Genomic DNA, 10,313 nt, shown 5'->3' with positions numbered 1-10,313 from the left:
TGGCGGCCGCCGTGGGTTGGATGCGGAACTCCGCCCTGAGTCATCGGCTATAATCGCGGCGGGGCGGGACCGTGGGAGGGATTGGAGGCGGGGATTTGTCACCCGTCCCTCCTTCTAGTCTTCTCTGGCTGTCCCTCCCTACCCCTGTCCTGAGTGCGTCCCGGGGCCTGTGCGCCTCGCGCCCGGTGGACGCGCACCGGTGTCCTTGTGATCCTTGGCTAGTTTCGGTCTCTGGACTCCTCAACACTTATTCGTTGCCGCGTGGGGTGTCCCGGGGCTGGCAGTCCAAGGGCTGACGCCTAGGGCCCCACCTCTGCGTAAGGACTAAATCATCTTTAAACTCGGAAAGTCTAGATCTTCCCCACTCCCAAGTACGCTAATATTCAGTGACGCTGGCGTCCTGCAGTGACGTTTTTAATAACTTTTTCTCAAGGGCCTTAGGACTTCTCCCTAGGAGTTCTGGAATGCTGATCTGACGTCACAACAAAAAGAAAGTACTGTGGAAACTCACCTGCCTGCTTTGGGAAACTGAAGAACTAAGGACTGATAGGACAGCTTTGTGCTCTTGGCTTACTCTATGATATAGACACATTCGCATAGTGACTAGCCTTAAAATTTATAATCCCTGGGGTTTGTTTGGTTTTGTTTTTAATGATAAAGGTGGACTCTGATTTGGAAAATAAGGATCACACCACACCCTGCAATTTTGTTTGTGTAAGTGACAATCGACTTCTAATCCCATTACCCATCTGGTTCCCAGTGCCCTCCAGAGAGAGAATGTTCGGGGGATCCAGCTCAGGTTCTTAGCGTGCAAACTCATTCCCTCACTTCAGAACCTCCTGGAACTAATACTGAGCCCAATTTCCCAACGCAGATTCAGAGAATATCCTGGGACCTTCAAAGATACCATCTCTGGCCTCGTCCCCTCAGATTTTTATTCTGTAGCAAATACTCTGCCAGACATCGTCAAAGAGCTGATTTTTTTTTTTTTAAACTTCCAAAGACCTTCTTACTGACTCTAAAGTCTCAAAGCTTCGGTATAAATATTAACATAGCTAGCCTTCAGGGACTGACTGGCGTCACCAAACACATCTGTGTAAGCCCGAATGTGGGCTTATCATTTGATAGTCACATTGAAAGGTCTGGACTCTTAGATTCATTCACTGACCAGCGTCTGTCTTTTGCTTCTTTATACCTGAACCCACCCAGCACACGGCTAGGTCCAGGTCCAGAGTCCATCTTCAATAAAGAAATATTGATATTTTTTGAAGACTGAATACAAAGTGAAACAAAAAAATTTTGTTTGTTTTTCAAGACAAGGTTTCTTTGTGTAGCTCTAGCTGTTCTAGAACTAGCTAGCTATGTAGACCAGGCTGACCTTGAACTCACAGAGATCCACCTCTCTCTGCCTCCCAAGTACTGGGATCAAGGGGGTGTGCCACCACTGCCCAGCTGTGATTTTATTTTACTTTTTAAAGATACCATCTATCTATATATTTCTGCCTCCCAAGTACCAAGATTAAAGGTGTGCACAACCATGCACACCTATGTGCACAACTATGTCCTTTTTTTTTTAAAAGAAAGAATTATTTGACATGTGTGAGACTGCTTGTATGTATGTACACTATGTGTGTGCAATGCCTGCAGAGGTTTGACGAGCGTATTGGATGCCCTGAAACTGTAGTTAAGATATTTAGAGCTTCCTTGTAGGAACTTCCTGGTCCTCTGTAAGAGTAGCAAATGCTCTTAAATCATCTCTCTAGCACCCCCTCTTTGTCCTTGAGTTGCCCCTTCATTCCTACCATCCTTTTGTATCTTCCTAAGTATGGTTTGACTCTGTGACTCTTGTCTTTGTTCAGTCCCACCAACCTGTCCAGGCCATCCTACCCTCTCGTCTGATCCTTGCACAGCCTCCTAATGGGTTCCCAGCCTTTGAGCTTGTCTCTAAACCTCTTCCCCATAAGGCAACCAGAGAGGCCTTTTCATGCACCCACCAAGTCCACTCTCCTTGGTCTGGTGCACAAAGGAGTCTTCCTCGCTTTCCCTGGTACACACTTAAGCTGACCCTGCTGAACTGTGTGTCTTGCACACACTGCTTCCTCCACCAAGGAGGAAACCCCTCTGTCTGCTCCAACCACCATCTTCTGGGCAGCTTGGCTTTTCCCAGAATTGCCTTTGGCACACTCTCCTTCACACGTACCCCCTCCCACCACTGCTCCCTCCCCCACACTAGTCCTGTGACCATCCACATCCTGTCCCACCCTACCAATTGCTTTACACTGTAAATGCTTGTTTGTTTGATTTACTTAATGGGCTGAGTTTTTGAGAGCAGGAGCAGGATCTTGATCACCACTGTGTCCCTATCCTCCGGCACAGTGTGTGGTAAATAATAATTATTAAAAACAACAGTCGTGATGGGTAGTGCTTATTGGGGAATCACTGTCAGGTGCTATGTTTTTTACTTTACATGGGCTCGGTGGACATTTGATCTTTGTGGTGGAAGCTATGATATGCTGCTTTGATCTCCTACGCACGAGAAGTGGGTTCTACCCACTGTCGAGAATGCTGGAGAAACACTGAGGACCTGTCACATTCCTCTGTCAACAGTGCCAAAAGAACAGACTTTTTGTTGTCATTGCTGTTTTGAGATAGAGTCTCTCTATGTAGCCCCGGCTGTTCTAGAATGTGATACACAGACCATGCTGTCCTCAAACCCAGTGAGATCCGACTGCCCCTGCCTCTTGAGTGACGGGATTAAAGTTCTGTACCACCACACCCAACGAGCTAGAAATTTTTATTAAAATCTGTGTGGATGAGGAAATGGGCTTAGAAATGTTTAGTAAAGTGCTCACCATCCTGTAGACCACGTCTTCAGGGACTAGCCTCAGTGACAGAAACCACTTTGTTCAAGGCCAACCTTTCTTCCAAGACCTCCTGAATCCAATGAACCAATCCCCTGAGGGTCATTCTCCCCAGCCCCTGGATCCAAACCCCAGGATCTAATAGGCCATCCCAGCAACTCACCTTCCGGATTTGCCTACTGTTTTCTTTGAAACCATCGGATAGCTCAGCCTAGTCTCTGTGTTGTTCCTAGGAGCCCAAGTCAGGCCAGACCTAGCAAGGGAGAGACCTTCCATCCCAGGTATGTAGAAGGCTGAGGCAGGAGGATCAAAAGCTCAAGGTCTGCCAGGGTTACAGAGGGACACAAATTGGAATGATGCGCCCAGTGGGTCCTGGGCCAGGCAGCAGGCAATTTCCTTTACACAGGTGGGACAGCTTGACCTGAGAGATGTGTGCTCGAGGAGCTTTGCCTGGTGGAGGTGGGATCCGGACTTCAGCAGCAGTTGACTCGCGCTCACACTAGTAATCTGGCATTCAGCAATAAGGTAAATGAGTCAACAGCACAATCTCACTAGTCACACACACACACAAAAAAAAAAAGCTGTAATTGAGAAGCAAAGCTTTGTGTCCACGATTTTTCTCAGTGCCAAGACAATGAGCAGCAGGCAGCTACAATGAAAGATTCTAAATCAGCCCAGCAGTGACAGGTCCCAGCTGGCCTGACTCATTCTTCAGGTCACAGACAAGCGGGCTCGAGCCCAGCTATGATTTTTAAATGAAAATGTCACCCAAAAGATTTCAGTGCCTGGAATGATTTAATACACTTCTAATGGAACACGAGCTGGCATAGAGACCAGCCAGTTGTCTCAGATCTTTGCCGAACATTGATCATTTCAAATTATATTTGTTTGCCTTCGAGATGCTATCTGAGAGAATGAGCACAGGCAGCGAGGCACGCCTACTCCAGCCACTCCCTCCCAGGAGCCCCTTCTACAGTGGGCAGCCACGCAGAGGAAGGCGTGGGCAGCCGAAGAATGCGTAGGTGGGAGACAGGGCTTGAGAGAGCTGTGGCACAGGCAGCAGGTGCTGGTGAGGAGTAGGGGGAGGAGATTGCGGTCTGGTTATGCTATGGAGACTCATGATAAGTTCTATAAATACATCCTGATGGAGGTGGCAGGGAAATCAATATGGTTGAGCTGCCGCATTTCAGACTGTCGCTCTAACGTTGCATCTGTTTGTCATTAAAAGTTGACGTCTGTGCGTGCTCCAACACAGCTGCCCTGCACTCCCTGACCTCCGGCGTGGCAGGTATATCCTGTAACGAACATCTGGCCTTTAATCATAGACAATTCTGTTATGCTAGTTCACTCTCTGCATCCCCCCTCCACCGCCACCCTGCCCCCTCCCCAAATGGTAGGAACAAGGGAATAGGTGCTGTAACTGTAAACGATGGATTGGGTTTGTTTTTGTTTTTTTTTCAATAATTTATTATTTTTATTATTTAATCTTTTTCGGCTTTGTTTATTTGTACCAATTGATTGTGTTTTGTTTTCTTTGAGACAGGGTCTCACACTTTGTAGCCTTGGCTAACCTGGAGCTCTCTTTGTAGACCAGGCTAGTTTCACACTTATTGTAATGTGTTGTGGGGTATTTACCATACACTGTGCCCCTGTTCCCAGAAATAACGACTCTAAGGTTTTATTATATTTACAAACATCTTGGCCATAAGCATTGGTTTGTTCTCCCTCTATCTCTTAATTTAATATCCCACTTATTCTGAGTTCTGCCACGTGGCTGGTTACCTCTGCTTAGCTTTTATGTGTCTGCCCTCCTTCATGTGCAGGGACCAATCCTCCCAAGCTCCCTATCTGAAAATCCTTTCTGCCTCCCAGATGTCCCACCTTCTATTCTATCCTTTCCTATAGGCTGTTGTTTTTTATTGACAGGTGATGCATCCATACACTGCATAAGAGATTCTCTTTACAGAGATCCACATGCCTTGGCCTCCTGAGTGCTGAGATTGAAGTCAGTCACCATCACGTGGGAGCACAGATTTTTATGTGAATGTGTGTATATCCCGTGATAGAGGACAGGGTAGGGCATCCCTGGAGCTGGAGTCATGGACAGTTGCGAGCCATAAGAAATGCGTACCAGGAACTGAATTTGGGTCCTCTGGAATAATCACTCTCAATCACCGAGTCATCTCTCGTTCTGTTTGGTTTTGGGGAAAGGAAAAAGGAAGAAGGGAGTGAGTGTGGACAGAAGAAGGCAAGGCTTGGAGTTTAGAGGGGACAAATTAGAGACACACAATGGCATGGAGGTGACCTCCAGACAAGCTGGGACTGGCAGAAGACAACTGACTGAGCCTTTGAGGGCAGGATTGGGGGAGTGATTGGCGTTGGCTGGGAGGTTAACTATGTGAAGTGTGGTCAGCAGCTCAAGGGCAGGGAGAAGACTGCCCAGTTGGCTTTAACAGACAACACACCAATGTGGAGAGTAATGTATGCCTAAAATCTGCCGGTGGAGCTGGAAAGATGGCTTAGTGGTTGAGAGTGCTTACTGCTCTTCCAGAAGACCTGAGTTTGGTGCCCAGCACAGACACTGGAGTCTTATAAACTCCTGTAACTACAGTTCCAGGGGATCTGATCACAGGCGCGTGCGCGCACACACACACACACACACACACACACACACACACACGCACACACACACATCCTAAGAAAATAAAATCTGCTGGAGGCTGAGTCAGGAGGATGGAGAGTTCATGATGTCCACCCTAGGCAATAAGATCCTCACTTCAAAATATAACCTTCCCTCCAAAAAGCAAGACTAAGCATCTCCTTTACCAGGGGGCCTTAGATACAACATAGCCAAACCTGTTCCCCTCACCCCCATTTTCCAGCCTTAGGAACATTGAGGGAGCTGAGTGGAGATGGTGCATGCCTTTAACCCCAGAACTCAGGGAGCAGAAGCAGGTGAATTTCTGTGAGTTCAAGACCAGCTTAGTCTACAGAGCTAATTCCAAAGTAGCTAGGGCTACACAAAAGAAACCCTGTCTCTGGGGGGAAAAAGTTGAGGAAACATATTAAACATGTTAATTACTCTTCTCGTTGCTGTGACTAAATACCTCACAAAATCAATTTAAGGAAGGGTTAATCTGGCTCACGGTTTTGAGGGTAACGGTCTATGACAATGGGGAAGGCATGGCAGCCGGACAGTGAGGCAGCAGCTCAGGGCAACCTTGGCCAGGGAGCAGAGATAGGAACACTAGTATTTGCCTCCTTTCTTCTGTTCAGCCTAGGACCCCAGCCCTTGGTGCCGCTCACAGGCAGAGTGGGCCTCTCCTCCTCAGTCAATTAGAGGTGTGTTTGAATGGGAACTCTGAGTCCAGTGGAGCTGACAATGGCCACTAGCCACCTCAGATACTGTGCTAGGATCGTCAGTGTCCAAGTTATTTATCTCTCAGCAGCCCTAGGACACGTGACCGCTATTGAGCAGATTAGAGGTAGTAGGGGTAGTCGTACAACTGCTGAGAGAACTGTCGAGTATCTGCTCAGGGCTACATTCCCGAAGAGTAAAGGATTTGAAAGCAGATTAGTCTAATCCCGTGGCCTGTACATGTGCAACACACAGCTATGCGCTTCTTCTTCCGATGTGAAGCTTTACTGGGTTGGACTGTATGTCACCCAAAGTCTTGTCTACTAGCAAAGGTGTCCACATCGAATGAGGATTCACTGAATTAGGGTGGACCCCAATCCGGCCTGGCAACCTTATGAGTAGAAAGAAATGACGGCCACAGAGACAGACAGACCAATGGGAAGAGCAGCACATGATATCAGATAACCTGAATGATGCAGTGATGAACCAGGGGTTCCAATGACACTTGGCAACTATCAGTGAAGACAGAAGAAGCAAGCAGGATTCTCTCCTAGAACCTTCCAGAGAGGGAGAGGGACAGGGACAGGGAGAAGAAGAGGGACAGGGAGAGGGACAGGGAGTGGGGAGGGACAGGGACAGGGACAGGGAGAGGGACAGGGAGAGGGACAGGGAGAAGAAGAGGGACAGGGACAGGGACAGGGACAGGGAGAAGAAGAGGGAGAGGGACAGGGACAGGGAGAGGGAGAGGGAGAGAGGGAGGGAGGTACAGGGAAGAGGGGGAGGGGGAGAGGGGGGAAAGGGGGAGAGGGGGAAACGGTGTGTGTGTATGTGTGTGTGTATGTGTGTGTGTGTATGTGTGTGTATGTGTGTGTATGTATGTGTGTGTGTATGTGTGTGTGTATGTGTGTGTGTGTGTGTGTGTGTGTGTGTGTGTGTGTGTGTGTGTTAGCCTTGCTGACTCATCCATTTTAGATTTCTGGCCTCCTGTACTGTGAAGTCAATCACTTTAAGCCCTGAGACCCGTCAGTCATTTATTAGGGTGACCCTAGAAAATAAAGACAGCAGACAGCCACACCATGAATCTTTATTGCTGGACTTCGGAGTGACACTCAGAACTATCACTTCTGTCCTCACAGAGGAGTCCCTTTTAAGCACAAGCACACATTGTTCCTTATTAGGCATGGAAATCCACCAAGGAAGATCTGCCCAGCACTGAGGTTGCAGGCACCCCACTGACACGCCTTACCTTTTATATGAGTCCTGGGAGTGTAAAGTCAGTTCCTATGCATGCACAGCAAGTACCTCACCCACCGAGCCTTCTCCCCGCCCCCACTGCACTACATCTGAGCTCTTAACAGTATCCCTGTGAGATATTGCATTGGCCATACGCATCTTCCTCATCTCGCAGGCAAAAGCAGACAGAAACAACGCTCCTGGCTGCTCTCCACTTAGCTCTTTAGAAACGCAGCACTTTAATATGGTTACGAGTGCTTTGATTTTCTTCCGTCACAGGGACTTAAACCTTAGTCAGTCTTCAACTGTCACCCTGACTAAACATAAATGAATGGACATTTTTACCAGTTCTGCCCTCAAACCCAGTAATTAGTGATAGGATTATCACTATATAGAAAGGGAGTGGGAAATATACAGCTACTCAGCAGGCTTTGTGACTCTGAGGATGACTGGACTGTGGACTCGGCTCCTGACCAGCGCTCACTCCCTAAGGCTGCTGTAATGGAACCTCGCAAGCTGGCATTTGAGAACTGGAGAAAGACGCTGCCCCGCCGCTCTGAAGGACAGAAGTCCAGGACCAAATCATTCAAAGCAGGGGCCAAGAGCACTGACTCTTCCAGGGGGCATGGGTTTGATTTCCAGCACCCACATACAGACTCACAGCTATCTGTAACTCCAGTCCAGGGAATCTGACACCTTTTTTTTTTCTTCTTTCTTTTTGGAGCTGGGAACCGTACCCAGGGCCTTGCGCTTGCTAGGCAAGCACCCTACCACTGAGCTAAATCCCCAACCCCCTGACACCTTTTTTGTTTTTTGTTTTTTTCTTAATTTTGTGGGCACCAAGCATACATGTGGTGCACATACATATGTGCAAGCAAAACATTCATACACATAAAAAAAATCCTTAAAAAGAATGTTCTAAAAAACTCAAGTTGCGGGGTTGGGGATTTAGCTCAGTGGTAGAGCGCTTGCCTAGCAAGCACAAGGCCCTGGGTTCGGTCCCCAGCTCCGGAAAAAAAAAGAAAAGAAAAGAAAAGAAAAGAAAAGAAAAGAAAAGAAAAAAAACAAGTTGTGTGTGGCGGCACAGGCCTTTAATCCCAGCACTCAGAAGGTACAAGCAGGTGGGGCTTGCTGGGGGTGTGTGTGTCACTGGGCGTACCTGCTGCCTGTGGATCCGGATGTAAGGCTCTCAACTACGGCCCCAGCACCTTGAACTCTGAGTTCGAGGCCAACCTGGTCTATACAGTGAGTTTCAGGACAACCAGAGCTGCATAGTAAGACTCTGTCTAAGGGGGAAAAAGGTCAAAGTATCCGGCAGGTTGGTCACTTCTAAGGGCCAAGGAGGTGAAAACTTGTTCTGTGCCTTTCTTCTCGCTAGGTATCTTATACTCTATTCTAGTGCTGTGAAAAGTCACCATGACCAAGGCAACTCTTGTAAAAGAAAGTGTTTAACCGGGGGCTTTCTTTTTTAACAGTTTCAGAGGGTTAGTCTGTTGTCATCATGGTGCAAAGCAGACAAGCATGGTGTTGGGGCAGAGGTGAGAGCACGCACACAAAACCAGGCCAAGTTGACATCTGGTGTTTGACCTTCACCTTGCTTTTGAGACAAAGTTTCTCCTCCATTGGCTGGACTGGCTGCCCAGCAAGTTCTGAAGAATCTTCTGGCTCCATCGCCCCAGCACTGTGATTATAGCCATTGGCTCCTCTGGTGTTTTACACAGGGCCTAGGGATTGGCTTTCATTCTCCTCAGCCATCTCCCTGACCTCCACTTCATTCTTCCCCTCTTAACAACCTCCCCGTGAAACGTTCTGTATTGGCCACACATATCGTCCTCACCCCTGCCGGCACTTGTAATCTCTGTTTATTTAACTGCACAATGGTTGGTAGACATTTCAAGTCTTCTGCGCTGTCTATTCCTATGTGATAGGTTATTTCTCTGCCGGTGAAATGAGCCAATTTAAACCAGATTAGAGTGTATTACATGTGGGTTTATTGGGAAGCTGCTCTCAGGTTGAGTTCACTGCACCCAGCCAGGGAAGTCAGCATGGGAAGAGTGAGAGCAGAGAAAGAAGGAAAGAGAAGGAGAAGAAGACAGAGAGAAGGAGAGCCCAAAGTCTCTGGATCATAGAGGGAAGAACCTCTGGGGGAAGTTCAAGGGGTGGGGGCAGGGTATGCCAGGAATGCTGGGAGACTCTGGAGGCCAGGTCTGCTTTGATTCACGTAAAATATGCACCTCAGTCCCTTCTCCCCAGGTCTGAAACCAAGCACTATTGAGTGATAGTTTGTTTTGTTTTGTTTTGTTTTGTTTTTTGTTTTGTTTTGTTTTGTTTTTGGTGGTACACCCTTTAATTCGAACACTCGGGAGGGAGAGGCAGGCAGACCTCTGTGAGTTTTAAGCCAGCCTAGTCTACAGAGTGCGTTCTAGGATAGCCAGGGCTATACAAGGAAACTGAAAAACAGAAGTTCTTTCTAGTTACACAATAACCAAGGATATCAGATTTGTAAATCTCTTACTACTCTGTTTTATGCATCTTTCTGCTAAGTAAAAATATCCAACTCTTGGAAGTTCTCAATAACATCTCATGAAGTTGGTGCCTCAGAAACATCTCTGAAGCCAGGTGTAGTGGCACATGCCTTTAATCCTAAAACTTGGAGTGCAGAGGCAGAAGGATCAGGAGTTCCAGTCCAGTCTGGGCTATATAATAACCTTTGGGTTCTGTACATAAGATATCAATAAAACATCAATGTTTAAACTTAGATCCTATCCCATGGTAACCCATTATGTGTATGCAGGCATTCCAGGAGCCAAAACACTTCAGGGCATCTCAGAGACAGATGCTCAAACTGTCAGCTTCATCGT

General features: G+C 47.6%; 1 long non-coding RNA gene across 1 annotated transcript; it reads left to right on the top strand.

The window, feature by feature from the left end:
- The first annotated feature begins 391 nt into the window (after window positions 1-391).
- LOC134483924 (uncharacterized) lies at window positions 392-3,637 on the top strand. Its single transcript, XR_010061127.1, has 2 exons — window positions 392-714; window positions 3,268-3,637. It is a non-coding gene; the product is annotated as an uncharacterized LOC134483924 (long non-coding RNA).
- The last annotated feature ends 6,676 nt before the right edge of the window (window positions 3,638-10,313 follow it).

Source organism: Rattus norvegicus, chromosome 1 (genome assembly GCF_036323735.1).
Source record: "Rattus norvegicus strain BN/NHsdMcwi chromosome 1, GRCr8, whole genome shotgun sequence".
Lineage (NCBI taxonomy): Eukaryota > Metazoa > Chordata > Mammalia > Rodentia > Muridae > Rattus > Rattus norvegicus.
The sequence above is the reverse complement of the archived record's forward strand: the minus strand, read 5'-3'. Positions and strand labels throughout refer to the sequence as shown.